The sequence below is a fragment of the Cherax quadricarinatus genome, chromosome 42 (genome assembly GCF_038502225.1).
Source record: "Cherax quadricarinatus isolate ZL_2023a chromosome 42, ASM3850222v1, whole genome shotgun sequence".
Lineage (NCBI taxonomy): Eukaryota > Metazoa > Arthropoda > Malacostraca > Decapoda > Parastacidae > Cherax > Cherax quadricarinatus.
Window position 1 is genome coordinate 32,862,513 of NC_091333.1, and position 16,106 is coordinate 32,878,618.

Consider the following 16,106-nt stretch of genomic DNA (forward strand, 5'->3'; position numbering starts at 1 on the left):
CTCGGGCCCCTGACACTTATTGTATGGTCTCTTAACGTGCTAGTGACACCCCTGCTTTTCATTGGGGGGATGGTGCATCGTCTGCCAAGTCTTTTGCTTTCGTAGTGAGTGATTTTCGTGTGCAAGTTTGGTACTAGTCCCTCTAGGATTTTCCAGGTGTATATAATCATGTATCTCTCCCTCCTGCGTTCCAGGGAATACAGGTTTAGAAACCTCAAGCGCTCCCAGTAATTGAGGTGTTTTATCTCCGTTATGCGCGCCGTGAAAGTTCTCTGTACATTTTCTAGGTCGGCAATTTCACCTGCCTTGAAAGGTGCTGTTAGAGTGCAGCAATATTCCAGCCTAGATAGAACAAGTGACCTGAAGAGTGTCATCATGGGCTTGGCCTCCCTAGTTTTGAAGGTTCTCATTATCCATCCTGTCATTTTTCTAGCAGATGCGATTGATACAATGTTATGGTCCTTGAAGGTGAGATCCTCCGACATAATCACTCCTAGGTCTTTGACGTTGGTGTTTCGCTCTATTTTGTGGCCAGAATTTGTTTTGTACTCTGATGAAGATTTAATTTCCTCATGTTTACCATATCTGAGTAATTGAAATTTCTCATCGTTGAACTTCATATTGTTTTCTGCAGCCCACTGAAAGATTTGGTTGATGTCCGCCTGGAGCCTTGCAGTGTCTGCAATGGAAGACACTGTCATGCAGATTCGGGTGTCATCTGCAAAGGAAGACACGGTGCTGTGGCTGACATCCTTGTCTATGTCGGATATGAGGATGAGGAACAAGATGGGAGCTAGTACTGTGCCTTGTGGGACAGAGCTTTTCACCGTAGCTGCCTCGGACTTTACTCTGTTGACGACTACTCTCTGTGTTCTGTTAGTGAGGAAATTATAGATCCATCGACCGACTTTTCCTGTTATTCCTTTAGCGCGCATTTTGTGCGCTATTACGCCATGGTCACACTTGTCGAAGGCTTTTGCAAAGTCTGTATATATTACATCTGCATTCTTTTTGTCTTCTAGTGCATTTAGGACCTTGTCGTAGTGATCCAGTAGTTGAGACAGACAGGAGCGGCCTGTTCTAAACCCATGTTGCCCTGGGTTGTGTAACTGATGGGTTTCTAGATGGGTGGTGATCTTGCTTCTTAGGACCCTTTCAAAGATTTTTATGATATGGGATGTTAGTGCTATTGGTCTGTAGTTCTTTGCTGTTGCTTTACTGCCCCCTTTGTGGAGTGGGGCTATGTCTGTTGTTTTTAGTAACTGAGGGACGACCCCCGTGTCCATGCTCCCTCTCCATAGGATGGAAAAGGCTCGTGATAGGGGCTTCTTGCAGTTCTTGATGAACACAGAGTTCCATGAGTCTGGCCCTGGGGCAGAGTGCATGGGCATGTCATTTATCGCCTGTTCGAAGTCATTTGGCGCCAGGATAACATCGGATAGGCTTGTGTTAGTCAAATTTTGTGGCTCTCTCATAAAAAATTCATTTTGGTCTTCGACTCTCAGTCTGGTTAGCGGCTTGCTAAAAACTGAGTCATATTGGGACTTGAGTAGCTCACTCATTTCCTTGCTGTCATCTGTGTAGGACCCATCTTGTTTAAGTAGGGGCCCAATACTGGACGTTGTTCTCGATTTTGATTTGGCATAGGAGAAGAAATACTTTGGGTTTCTTTCGATTTCATTTATGGCTTTTAGTTCTTCCCGCGATTCCTGACTCCTAAAGGATTCTTTTAGCTTAAGTTCGATGCTTGCTATTTCTCTGACCAGTGTCTCCCTGCGCATTTCAGATATATTGACCTCTTTTAGCCGCTCTGTTATTCTTTTCCGTCGCCTGTAAAGGGAGCGCCTGTCTCTTTCTATTTTACATCTACTCCTCCTTTTTCTTAGAGGAATAAGCCTTGTGCATACATCGAGTGCCACCGAGTTAATCTGTTCTAGGCATAAGTTTGGGTCTGTGTTGCTTAGTATATCTTCCCAGCTTATATCGGTTAGGACTTGGTTTACTTGGTCCCACTTTATGTTTTTGTTATTGAAGTTGAATTTGGTGAATGCTCCCTCATGACTAGTCTCATTTTGTCGGTCTGGGGCTCCATGCATACATGTCTGAACCTCAATTATGTTGTGATCTGAGTATATTGTTTTTGATATGGTGACATTTCTTATCAGATCATCATTGTTAGTGAAGATGAGGTCTAGTGTATTCTCCAGTCTTGTAGGCTCTATTATTTGCTGGTTTAAATTGAATTTTGTGCAGAGATTTAAAAGCTCGTGTGAGTGTGAGTTTTCATCAGAGCTGCCTCCTGGTGTTATTTCTGCAACAATATTATTTGCTATATTCCTCCATTTTAGGTGCCTTAAGTTGAAATCCCCCAGGAGCAAGATGTTGGGTGCAGGAGCTGGAAGATTTTCCAGACAGTGGTCAATTTTTAACAGCTGTTCCTGGAATTGCTGGGATGTTGCATCCGGAGGCTTGTAGACTACCACAATGACTAGGTTTTGGTTCTCGACCTTTACTGCTAAAACTTCCACTACGTCATTTGAGGCATTAAGCAGTTCTGTGCAAACAAGTGACTCTGCAATGTACAGGCCAACCCCCCCCTTTTGCCTGTTCACTCTGTCACATCTGTATAGGTTGTAACCTGGGATCCATACTTCGTTGTCCAAGTGATCCTTTATGTGGGTCTCAGTGAAAGCCGCGAACATTGCCTTTGCCTCTGCAAGCAGTCCACGGATGAAAGGTATTTTGTTGTTTGTAGCTGGCTTTAGACCCTGTATATTTGCAAAGAAGAATGTTATCGGACTGGTGGTATTGTTGGTACTGGGGGGGGATTTTTTTTCCGGCATTAGTATCTGTATCTGTTGGTTTGGAGTGGAGGCCATCGACTGTGGTTCCACTCCAGGAATGACTGGATTTGGTGTACGATTTCTGCCATTTCCTGCCAGTTTTTTTTCCTTCCTGGCACTAAAAAACCTCTCCCTCTTGAGTGGCTGTGGCTACCCAGGTTTTCCCCTGGCCTGGATGTTTTGTATCTTTTTGTCCCCTTTAGATGGTATGCCTGGCAATTTAAGTTATAGCACAGTCTTTCCTGTACTGAAGAGGTACACATTTCAGGGTGAAAAAGCTTACAGGAAGGGAGTTTGCATTTTCCTGTTTTCATATGGGCATGGCATTTTCTAGGGTGGTCATAGTTGCATGTCCCATCTGTTTTTCCAGATTTCCCATGCCAGCAGATACCAAGTGCATAGTATGTGCACAGGCTTGGTTTCCGCTTGCCTTGGGTTTCTGTGACTGTATTCCCTGTTGGTGCATGTTTCCCTGTCTTACTTCTATCCTCCCTAGCACCAACAATGGAGCTCCCACCAGTTGTTTTTGGTAATTTATCCTCACTATTGCTATTGGAGTCCTCTTGTTTGCTATTTCCTGCGGTATTTCTAGTTTGCAATATTGGTTTTATCTTATCTTTGACTACACTTGTTTCCCTACTATGGCTCCTGTCCCCTATGAGGTCATTTATATGTATTCCTTCCTGCGTATAATTCCCGACTCCCTGGACAATATCTCCAGCTTCACCATTTCTGTCTCCCAGGACAGTATCTCCAGCTTCACCATTTCTGTCTCCCAGGACAGCACCTCCAGCTTCACCATTACTGTCTCCCAGGACAGTATCTCCAGCTTCACCATTTCTGTCTCCCAGGACAGCACCTCCAGCTTCACCATTTCTGTCTCCCAGGACAGTATCTCCAGCTTCACCATTTCTGTCTCCCAGGACAGCACCTCCAGCTTCACCATTACTGTCTCCCAGGACAGCACCTCCAGCTTCACCATTACTGTCTCCCCGGACAGCACCTCCAGCTTCACCATTACTGTCTCCCAGGACAGCACCTCCAGCTTCACCATTACTGTCTCCCAGGACAGCACTATCAGCCCCACATTTACTGACTACCAGGACATCACCTCCAGCCTTACAGTTTCTGACTACATGGCCAGTATCAAGGGCAGTACCATTCAGCCCAGACATTTTATGTTCCCATCTGTTGTAGAAAGCTTCCAGGTTTTCTATGAAAGCAGCTTTGATGTTGTCCTCTTTTAATACCCTTGTGATTTTAGTCCACAGTTTTTCCTCATTTGAGCATACCCAAAAACACTTCTCTGTTTTAATACTGCTTGTAGCTAGTTCTGGGATATCTGCACAAGGGGCGTGACACCAATTTCCACAAAAATGACAATTTATCCATGTGGAAGCCCGTTTGTTTGACTGACCACAGACTACACAGGGCTTCATAATGATTTGAATGGTTGATTTACTGCAATTCTACTAGCAACCTCTTGAAAAATCTATTGATAACCTTAAATGAAGCTCTAGCTATTTGTATTTCTGTTTCTAACTCTTTTTGTATATTGGACAGCTTACCGTCACGTTCCTGATTTTTAATGTTTGTGTTTATAGGGCGCCTACAACCCCATCCGTTTACAGTCTGCTTTATTGTCCAACGAAACTGTTTGAAACCAGTCCCGGGTTCGGACCAGTCAAGGGTTCGGACCAGGCAAGGGTTCGGGCCAGACGATCTGCTCTGATCAGTGGGTCACTTATTTAAAACATACTGGTCGGTGATTTGAGCTAACACATGAAGGATCTACTGGAAATTATCTACCCGAGTAATATGTGATTTGACTGATACAAAAGTATAACTTGCGTGTTGAAGAGCCGGTGATATCTGGCAGCTCCTACAATGACGAACGGTCACCTCCTTGTTTATCAATCGCTGTATCTGGCTTTTCTCTTTTTTTTTTTTTTTTTTTTTTATTTTTTACGTCTCCACCACAATAAATGCTATATTATCACTATAGTTGACTGGTGCAAATTTTGGAGGAAGGACGCTTTTTCTGTAGTAATAATTGCTTCTCGTTGTGTATATTTCGACTGCTGGTAACTACAGGTTATATGAAATTCACAGTAACGTCTCGTATTTCAAGAAAAAGAAACTAATGAAAGTCACTCCACTCCACTAAGTACCATTATAATACTGGTTAGTTGCTACTACAACACTGTATTCTGCTAATCACTGGTATCACTAGATTATATGCGAGTACACTGGCAAGCCAGGAAGATTATTAAAAAACAGCTGACCTGTGGTAAGTTCTGGCGACTTCTGGCACCTGCCTCTATAGGCTTATCACTTCATTTACAAATTCACCTGTTTTCAAATGACACTTTAGCCTTTATCATCAATATACTAGGGAGCCACTGTAGTATACACTAGCAGACATTCAGGGAATGTAGCAGACATGCAGGGAATGTTGCAGACATGCAGGCGTGTAGCAGACATGCAGGGAGTGTAGCAGGCATGCAGTGAGTGTAGCAGACATGCAGGGAATGTAGCAGACATGCAGGGAGTGTAGCAGACATGCAGGGAGTGTAGCAGACAAGCAGGGAATGTAGCAGACAAGCAGGGAATGTAGCAGACAAGCAGGGAATGTAGCAGACAAGCAGGGAATGTAGCAGACATGCAGGGAATGTAGCAGACAAGCAGGGAATGTAGCAGACAAGCAGGGAGTGTAGCAGACATGCAGGGAATGTAGCAGACATGCAGGGAATGTAGCAGACAAGCAGGGAATGTAGCAGACATGCAGGGAATGTAGCAGACAAGCAGGGAATGTAGCAGACAAGCAGGGAATGTAGCAGACATGCAGGGAATGTAGCAGACATGCAGGGAATGTAGCAGACATGCAGGGAATGTAGCAGACATGCAGGGAATGTAGCAGACAAGCAGGGAATGTAGCAGACATGCAGGGAATGTAGCAGACAAGCAGGGAATGTAGCAGACATGCAGGGAGTGTAGCAGGGAATGTAGCAGACATGCAGGGAGTGTAGCAGACAAGCAGGGAATGTAGCAGACAAGCAGGGAATGTAGCAGACAAGCAGGGAATGTAGCAGACAAGCAGGGAGTGTAGCAGACAAGCAGGGAATGTAGCAGACAAGCAGGGAATGTAGCAGACAAGCAGGGAATGTAGCAGACAAGCAGGGAATGTAGCAGACAAGCAGGGAATGTAGCAGACAAGCAGGGAGTGTAGCAGACAAGCAGGGAATGTAGCAGACAAGCAGGGAATGTAGCAGACAAGCAGGGAATGTAGCAGACATGCAGGGAATGTAGCAGACATGCAGGGAATGTAGCAGACAAGCAGGGAATGTAGCAGACAAGCAGGGAATGTAGCAGACAAGCAGGGAATGTAGCAGACAAGCAGGGAATGTAGCAGACATGCAGGGAATGTAGCAGACAAGCAGGGAATGTAGCAGACAAGCAGGGAATGTAGCAGACAAGCAGGGAATGTAGCAGACAAGCAGGGAATGTAGCAGACAAGCAGGGAATGTAGCAGACAAGCAGGGAATGTAGCAGACAAGCAGGGAATGTAGCAGACAAGCAGGGAATGTAGCAGACAAGCAGGGAATGTAGCAGACAAGCAGGGAATGTAGCAGACAAGCAGGGAATGTAGCAGACAAGCAGGGAATGTAGCAGACAAGCAGGGAATGTAGCAGACATGCAGGGAATGTAGCAGACAAGCAGGGAATGTAGCAGACAAGCAGGGAATGTAGCAGACAAGCAGGGAATGTAGCAGACATGCAGGGAATGTAGCAGACAAGCAGGGAATGTAGCAGACAAGCAGGGAATGTAGCAGACAAGCAGGGAATGTAGCAGACAAGCAGGGAATGTAGCAGACATGCAGGGAATGTAGCAGACATGCAGGGAATGTAGCAGACATGCAGGGAATGTAGCAGACATGCAGGGAATGTAGCAGACATGCAGGGAATGTAGCAGACATGCAGGGAATGTAGCAGACATGCAGGGAATGTAGCAGACAAGCAGGGAATGTAGCAGACAAGCAGGGAATGTAGCAGACAAGCAGGGAATGTAGCAGACATGCAGGGAATGTAGCAGACATGCAGGGAGTGTAGCAGACAAGCAGGGAATGTAGCAGACATGCAGGGAATGTAGCAGACATGCAGGGAATGTAGCAGACATGCAGGGAGTGTAGCAGACAAGCAGGGAATGTAGCAGACATGCAGGGAATGTAGCAGACATGCAGGGAGTGTAGCAGACAAGCAGGGAATGTAGCAGACATGCAGGGAGTGTAGCAGACAAGCAGGGAATGTAGCAGACATGCAGGGAATGTAGCAGACATGCAGGGAATGTAGCAGACAAGCAGGGAATGTAGCAGACAAGCAGGGAATGTAGCAGACAAGCAGGGAATGTAGCAGACAAGCAGGGAATGTAGCAGACATGCAGGGAATGTAGCAGACATGCAGGGAGTGTAGCAGACATGCAGGGAATGTAGCAGACATGCAGTGTAGCAGAGCATGTAGCAGACAAGCAGGGAGTGTAGCAGACATGCAGGGAGTGTAGCAGACATGCAGGGAGTGTAGCAGACAAGCAGGGAATGTAGCAGACATGCAGGGAATGTAGCAGACAAGCAGGGAATGTAGCAGACATGCAGGGAATGTAGCAGACAAGCAGGGAATGTAGCAGACATGCAGGGAATGTAGCAGACAAGCAGGGAATGTAGCAGACATGCAGGGAATGTAGCAGACAAGCAGGGAGTGTAGCAGACATGCAGGGAATGTAGCAGACAAGCAGGGAATGTAGCAGACAAGCAGGGAATGTAGCAGACAAGCAGGGAATGTAGCAGACATGCAGGGAATGTAGCAGACAAGCAGGGAATGTAGCAGACATGCAGGGAATGTAGCAGACAAGCAGGGAATGTAGCAGACATGCAGGGAATGTAGCAGACAAGCAGGGAATGTAGCAGACATGCAGGGAATGTAGCAGACAAGCAGGGAATGTAGCAGACATGCAGGGAATGTAGCAGACATGCAGGGAATGTAGCAGACATGCAGGGAATGTAGCAGACAAGCAGGGAATGTAGCAGACATGCAGGGAATGTAGCAGACAAGCAGGGAATGTAGCAGACATGCAGGGAATGTAGCAGACATGCAGGGAATGTAGCAGACAAGCAGGGAATGTAGCAGACATGCAGGGAATGTAGCAGACATGCAGGGAATGTAGCAGACATGCAGGGAATGTAGCAGACATGCAGGGAATGTAGCAGACAAGCAGGGAATGTAGCAGACATGCAGGGAATGTAGCAGACATGCAGGGAATGTAGCAGACATGCAGGGAATGTAGCAGACATGCAGGGAATGTAGCAGACATGCAGGGAATGTAGCAGACATGCAGGGAATGTAGCAGACATGCAGGGAATGTAGCAGACATGCAGGGAATGTAGCAGACATGCAGGGAATGTAGCAGACATGCAGGGAATGTAGCAGACATGCAGGGAATGTAGCAGACAAGCAGGGAGTGTAGCAGACATGCAGGGAATGTAGCAGACATGCAGGGAATGTAGCAGACATGCAGGGAATGTAGCAGACATGCAGGGAATGTAGCAGACATGCAGGGAATGTAGCAGACATGCAGGGAATGTAGCAGACATGCAGGGAATGTAGCAGACATGCAGGGAATGTAGCAGACATGCAGGGAATGTAGCAGACATGCAGGGAATGTAGCAGACATGCAAGGAATGTAGCAGACATGCAAGGAATGTAGCAGACATGCAGGGAATGTAGCAGACATGCAGGGAATGTAGCAGACATGCAAGGAATGTAGCAGACATGCAGGGAATGTAGCAGACATGCAGGGAATGTAGCAGACATGCAGGGAGTGTAGCAGACATGTAGGAATGTAGCAGACATGCAGGGAATGTAGCAGACATAGTGGGGTGTAGCAGACATGCAGGGAATGTAGCACACATGCAGGGTGTGTAGCAGACATGCAGGGAGAGTAGCAGACATGCAAGGATTGTAGCAGACATGCAAGGAATGTAGCAGACATGCAAGGAATGTAGCAGACATGCAGGGAATGTAGCAGACATGCAAGGAGTGTAGCAGACATGCAGGGAATGTAGCAGACATGCAAGGAGTGTAGCAGACATGCAAGGAATGTAGCAGACATGCAGGGAATGTAGCAGACATGCAGGGAATGTAGCAGACATGCAGGGAATGTAGCAGACATGCAGGGAATGTAGCAGACATGCAGGGAATGTAGCAGACATGCAAGGAATGTAGCAGACATGCAGGGAATGTAGCAGACATGCAGGGAATGTAGCAGACATGCAGGGAATGTAGCAGACATGCAGGGAGTGTAGCAGACATGCAGGGAATGTAGCAGACATGCAGGGAGTGTAGCAGACATGCAGGGAGTGTAGCAGACAAGCAGGGAATGTAGCAGACATGCAGGGAATGTAGCAGACATGCAGGGAGTGTAGCAGACATGCAGGGAGTGTAGCAGACATGCAGGGAATGTAGCAGACATGCAGGGAATGTAGCAGACATGCAGGGAGTGTAGCAGACATGCAGGGAGTGTAGCAGACATGCAGGGAGTGTAGCAGACATGTGTAGCAGACATGCAGGGAGTGTAGCAGACATGCAGGGAATGTAGCAGACATGCAGGGAATGTAGCAGACATGCAGGGAGTGTAGCAGACATGCAGGGAGTGTAGCAGACATGCAGGGAATGTAGCAGACATGCAGGGAATGTAGCAGACATGCAGGGAGTGTAGCAGACATGCAGGGAATGTAGCAGACATGCAGGGAATGTAGCAGACATGCAAGGAATGTAGCAGACATGCAGGGATTGTAGCAGACATGCAGGGAGTGTAGCAGACATGCAGGGAGTGTAGCAGACATGCAGGGAGTGTAGCAGACATGCAGGGAGTGTAGCAGACATGCAGGGAGTGTAGCAGACATGCAGGGAGTGTAGCAGACATGCAGGGAGTGTAGCAGACATGCAGGGAGTGTAGCAGACATGCAGGGAGTGTAGCAGACATGCAGGGAATGTAGCAGACATGCAGGGAGTGTAGCAGACATGCAGGGAGTGTAGCAGACATGCAGGGAGTGTAGCAGACATGCAGGGAATGTAGCAGACATGCAGGGAGTGTAGCAGACAGGGAGTGTAGCAGCAGGGAGTGTAGCAGACATGCAGGGAGTGTAGCAGACATGCAGGGAGTGTAGCAGACAGTGTAGCAGACATGCTGGGTGTGTAGCAGACATGCAGGGAGTGTAGCAGACATGCAGGGAGTGTAGCAGACATGCAGGGAATGTAGCAGACATGCAGGGAGTGTAGCAGACATGCAGGGAATGTAGCAGACATGCAGGGAATGTAGCAGACATGCAGGGAGTGTAGCAGACATGCAGGGAGTGTAGCAGACATGCAGGGAGTGTAGCAGACATGCAGGGAATGTAGCAGATATACATGGAGTGTAGCAGACATGCAGGGAGTGTAGCAGACATGCAGGGAATGTAGCAGACATGCAGGGAGTGTAGCAGACATGCAGGGAGTGTAGCAGACATGCAGGGAGTGTAGCAGACATGCAGGGAGTGTAGCAGACATGCAGGGAATGTAGCAGACATGCAGGGAGTGTAGCAGACATGCAGGGAGTGTAGCAGACATGCAGGGAGTGTAGCAGACATGCAGGGAGTGTAGCAGACATGCAGGGAGTGTAGCAGACATGCAGGGAGTGTAGCAGACATGCAGGGAGTGTAGCAGACATGCAGGGAATGTAGCAGACATGCAGGGAGTGTAGCAGACATGCAGGGAGTGTAGCAGACATGCAGGGAGTGTAGCAGACATGCAGGGAGTGTAGCAGACATGCAGGGAGTGTAGCAGACATGCAGGGAGTGTAGCAGACATGCAGGGCAGTGTAGCAGACATGCAGGGAGTGTAGCAGACATGCAGGGAGTGTAGCAGACATGCAGTGTAGCAGACATGCAGGGAATGTAGCAGACATGCAGGGAGTGTAGCAGACATGCAGGGAGTGTAGCAGACATGCAGGGAGTGTAGCAGACATGCAGGGAGTGTAGCAGACATGCAGGGAGTGTAGCAGACATGCAGGGAGTGTAGCAGACATGTAGTGAGTGTAGCAGACATGCAGGGAATGTAGCAGACATGCATGTAGCAGACAGCATGAGTGTAGCAGACATGCAGGGAGTGTAGCAGACATGCAGGGAGTGTAGCAGACATGCAGGGAGTGTAGCAGACATGCAGGGAGTGTAGCAGACATGCAGGGAATGTAGCAGACATGCAGGGAGTGTAGCAGACATGCAGGGAGTGTAGCAGACATGCAGGGAGTGTAGCAGACATGCAGGGAGTGTAGCAGACATGCAGGGAGTGTAGCAGACATGCAGGGAGTGTAGCAGACATGCAGGGAATGTAGCAGACATGCAGGGAGTGTAGCAGACATGCAGGGAGTGTAGCAGACATGCAGGGAGTGTAGCAGACATGCAGGGAGTGTAGCAGACATGCAGGGAGTGTAGCAGACATGCAGAGAGTGTAGCAGACATGCAGGGTGTGTAGCAGACATGCAGGGAGTGTAGCAGACAGCAGGGAGTGTAGCAGACATGCAGGGAGTGTAGCAGACATGCAGGGAGTGTAGCAGACATGCAGGGAGTGTAGCAGACATGCAGGGAGTGTAGCAGACATGCAGGGAGTGTAGCAGACATGCAGGGAGTGTAGCAGACATGCAGGGAGTGTAGCAGACATGCAGGGAGTGTAGCAGACATGCAGGGAGTGTAGCAGACATAGCAGACATGCAGGGCGTGTAGCAGCCCTGCAGGGAGTGTAGCAGACATGCAGGGAGTGTAGCAGACATGCAGGGAGTGTAGCAGACATGCAGGGAGTGTAGCAGACATGCAGGGAGTGTAGCAGACATGCAGGGAGTGTAGCAGACATGCAGGGAGTGTAGCAGACATGCAGGGAGTGTAGCAGACATGCAGGGAGTGTAGCAGACATGCAGGGAGTGTAGCAGACATGCAGGGAGTGTAGCAGACATGCAGGGAGTGTAGCAGACATGCAGGGAGTGTAGCAGACATGCAGGGAGTGTAGCAGACATGCAGGGAATGTAGCAGACATGCAGGGAGTGTAGCAGACATGCAGGGAGTGTAGCAGACATGCAGGGAGTGTAGCAGACATGCAGGGAGTGTAGCAGACATGCAGGGAATGTAGCAGACATGCAGGGAGTGTAGCAGACATGCAGGGAATGTAGCAGACATGCAGGGAATGTAGCAGACATGCAGGGAATGTAGCAGACATGCAGGGAGTGTAGCAGACATGCAGGGAGTGTAGCAGACATGCAGGGAGTGTAGCAGACATGCAGGGAGTGTAGCAGACATGCAGGGAGTGTAGCAGACATGCAGGGAGTGTAGCAGACATGCAGGGAATGTAGCAGACATGCAGGGAGTGTAGCAGACATGCAGGGAGTGTAGCAGACATGCAGGGAGTGTAGCAGACATGCAGGGAGTGTAGCAGACATGCAGGGAGTGTAGCAGACATGCAGGGAGTGTAGGAGACATGCAGGAGTGTAGCAGACATGCAGGGTGTGCAGCAGACATGCAGGAAGTATAGCAGACATGCAGAATGTTTAGCAGACATGCAGGGAATGTAGCAGACATACGGGGAGTGTAGCAGACATGCATGGAATGTAGCAGACATGCAGCGGTGTAGTGGACATGCAGGGAGTGTAGCAGACATGCAGGGAGTGTAGCAGACATGCAAAGTGTTTAGCAGACATGCAGGGAGTGTAGCAGACATGCAGGGAGTGTAGCAGACATGCAGGGAGTGTAGCAGACATGCAGGTTGTGTAGCAGACATGAAGGGAATGTAGGAGACATGCAGTGTAGCAGCAGACATGCAGGGAAGTGTAGCAGACATGCAGGGAGTGTAGCAGCAGGGAGTGTAGCATGCTGGGAGAGTAGCAGACATGCAGGGAGTGTAGCAGACATGCAGAGAGTCTAGCAAACATGCAGGGTGAGTAGCAGACATGCAGGGAATGTAGCAGACATGCAGGGAGTGTGGCAGGCATGTAGAGAGTCTAGCAAACATGCAGGGTGAGTAGCAGGCATGCCGGGAATGTAGCAGATATGCAGGGAGTGTAGCAGGTATGCAGGGTGTGTAGCAGGCATGCAGGGAGTGTAGCAGACATGCAGGGATGTAGCAGACATGCTGGGAGTGTAGTCGACATGCATGCATACATGGAGTGTAGCAGACATGCAGGGAATGTAGCAGACATGCAGGGAGTGTAGCAGACATGCAGGGAGTGTAGCAGACATGCAGGGAGTGTAGCAGACATGCAGGGAGTGTAGCAGACATGCAGGGAGTGTAGCAGACATGCAGGGAGTGTAGCAGACATGCAGGGAGTGTAGCAGACATGCAGGGAGTGTAGCAGACATGCAGGGAGTGTAGCAGACATGCAGGGAGTGTAGCAGACATGCAGGGAGTGTAGCAGACATGCAGGGAGTGTAGCAGACATGCAGGGAGTGTAGCAGACATGCAGGGAGTGTAGCAGACATGCAGGGAGTGTAGCAGACATGCAGGGAGTGTAGCAGACATGCAGGGAGTGTAGCAGACATGCAGGGAGTGTAGCAGACATGCAGGGAGTGTAGCAGACATGCAGGGAGTGTGCAGGGAGTGTAGCAGACATGCAGGGAGTGTAGCAGACATGCAGGGAGTGTAGCAGACATGCAGGGAGTGTAGCAGACATGCAGGGAGTGTAGCAGACATGCAGACATGGAGTGTAGCAGGCAGGGAATGTAGCAGACAAGCAGGGAATGTAGCAGACATGCAGGGAATGTAGCAGACATGCAGGGAGTGTAGCAGACATGCAGGGAGTGTAGCAGACATGCAGGGAGTGTAGCAGACATGCAGGGAGTGTAGCAGACATGCAGGGAGTGTAGCAGACATGCAGGGAGTGTAGCAGACATGCAGGGAGTGTAGCAGACATGAGGGAGTGTAGCAGACATGCAGGGAGTGTAGCAGACATGCAGGGAGCGTAGCAGACATGCAGGGAGTGTAGCAGACATGCAGGGAGTGTAGCAGACACGCAGGGAGTGTAGCAGACATGCAGGGAGTGTAGCAGACATGCAGGGAGTGTAGCAGACATGCAGGGAGTGTAGCAGACATGCAGGGAGTGTAGCAGACATGCAGGGAGTGTAGCAGACATGCAGGGAGTGTAGCAGACATGCAGGGGTGTAGCAGACATGCAGGGAGTGTAGCAGACATGCAGGGAGTGTAGCAGACATGCAGGGAGTGTAGCAGACATGCAGGGGTGTAGCAGACATACATGGAGTGTAGCAGACATGCAGGGAGTGTAGCAGACATGCAGGGAGTGTAGCAGACATGCAGGGAGTGTAGCAGACATGCAGGGAGTGTAGCAGACATGCAGGGAGTGTAGCAGGCATGCAGGGAGTGTAGCAGACATGCAGGGAGTGTAGCAGACATGCAGGGAGTGTAGCAGACATGCAGGGAGTGTAGCAGACATGCAGGGAGTGTAGCAGACATGCAGGGAGTGTAGCAGACATGCAGGGAGTGTAGCAGACATGCAGGGAGTGTAGCAGACATGCAGGGAGTGTAGCAGACATGCAGGGAGTGTAGCAGACATGCAGGGAGTGTAGCAGGCATGCAGGGAGTGTAGCAGGCATGCAGGGAGTGTAGCAGACATGCAGGGAGTGTAGCAGACATGCAGGGAGTGTAGCAGACATGCAGGGAGTGTAGCAGACATGCAGGGAGTGTAGCAGACATGCAGGGAGTGTAGCAGACATGCAGGGAGTGTAGCAGACATGCAGGGAGTGTAGCAGACATGCAGGGAGTGTAGCAGACATGCAGGGAGTGTAGCAGACATGCAGGGAGTGTAGCAGACATGCAGGGAGTGTAGCAGACATGCAGGGGTGTAGCAGACATGCAGGGAGTGTAGCAGACATGCAGGGAGTGTAGCAGACATGCAGGGAGTGTAGCAGACATGCAGGGAGTGTAGCAGACATGCAAGGAAAGTAGCAGACATGCAGAGAATGTAGCAGACATAGAGGGGTGTAGCAGACATGCAGGGAATGTAGCATGCACGCAGGGAGTGTAGCAGAGAGGCAGGGAGTGTAGCAGACATGCAGGGAATGTAGCATGCACGCAGGGAGTGTAGCAGAGAGGCAGGGAGTGTAGCAGACATGCAGGGAATGTAGCATGCACGCAGGGAGTGTAGCAGAGAGGCAGGGAGTGTAGCAGACATGCAGGGAGTGTAGGAGACATGCAGGGGTGTAGCAGACATGCAAGGATTGCAGCAGACATGCAGAGTGTTTAGCAGACATGCAGGAAATGTAGCAGACGTGCAGTGAGTGTAGTAGGCATGCAGAGAGTGTAGCAGACATGTAGGGAGTGTTGCAGACATGCAGGGAATGTACCAAACATGCAGGGAGTGTAGCAGACATGCAGGGGTGCAGCAGACATGCAGGGAGTGCAGCAGGAAGTATAGCAGACATACGGAGTGTTTAGCAGACATGCAGGGAATGTAGAAGACATACGGGGAATGTAGCAGACATGCAGGTGTGCAGTAGACATGCAGGGAGTGTAGCAGACATGCAGGGAGTGTAGCAGACATGCAGGGAGTGTAGCAGACATGCAGGGAGTGTAGCAGACATGCAGGGAGTGTAGCAGACATGCAGAGTGTTTAGCAGACATGCAGGGAATGTAGCAGACATGCAGGGAGTATAGCAGGCATGGAGGGAGTGTAGCAGGCATGCAGTAAGTATAGCAGGCATCCAAGGAGTGTAGCAGACATGCAGGGAGTGTAGCAGGTATGCAGGGAGTGTAGCAGGCATGCAGGGTGTTTAGCAGACACGCAGGGAGCATGGCAGGCATGCAGGGAGTGTAGCAGGCATGTAGGGAGTGTAGCAGGCTTGCAGGGTGTTTACCAGACATGCAGGGAGTGTAGCAAATATGCAGGGAGTGTAGCAGACATGCAGGGAGTGTGGCGGACAAGCAGGGAATGTAGCAGACATGTAGCCACTGTGGCAGGCATGCAGGGAGTGTAGCACGCATGCAGGTAGTGTAGCAGGCATGGAGGGAGTGTAGCAGATATGCAGGGAGTGTAGCAGGTATTCAGGGAGTGTAGCAGGCATGCATAGTGTTTAGCAGACATGCAGGGAGTGTAGCAGACATGCAGGGAGAGTAGCAGACATGCAGGTGTGTAGCAGACATTCAGGGAGTGTAACAGACATGCAGGGAGTGTAGCATA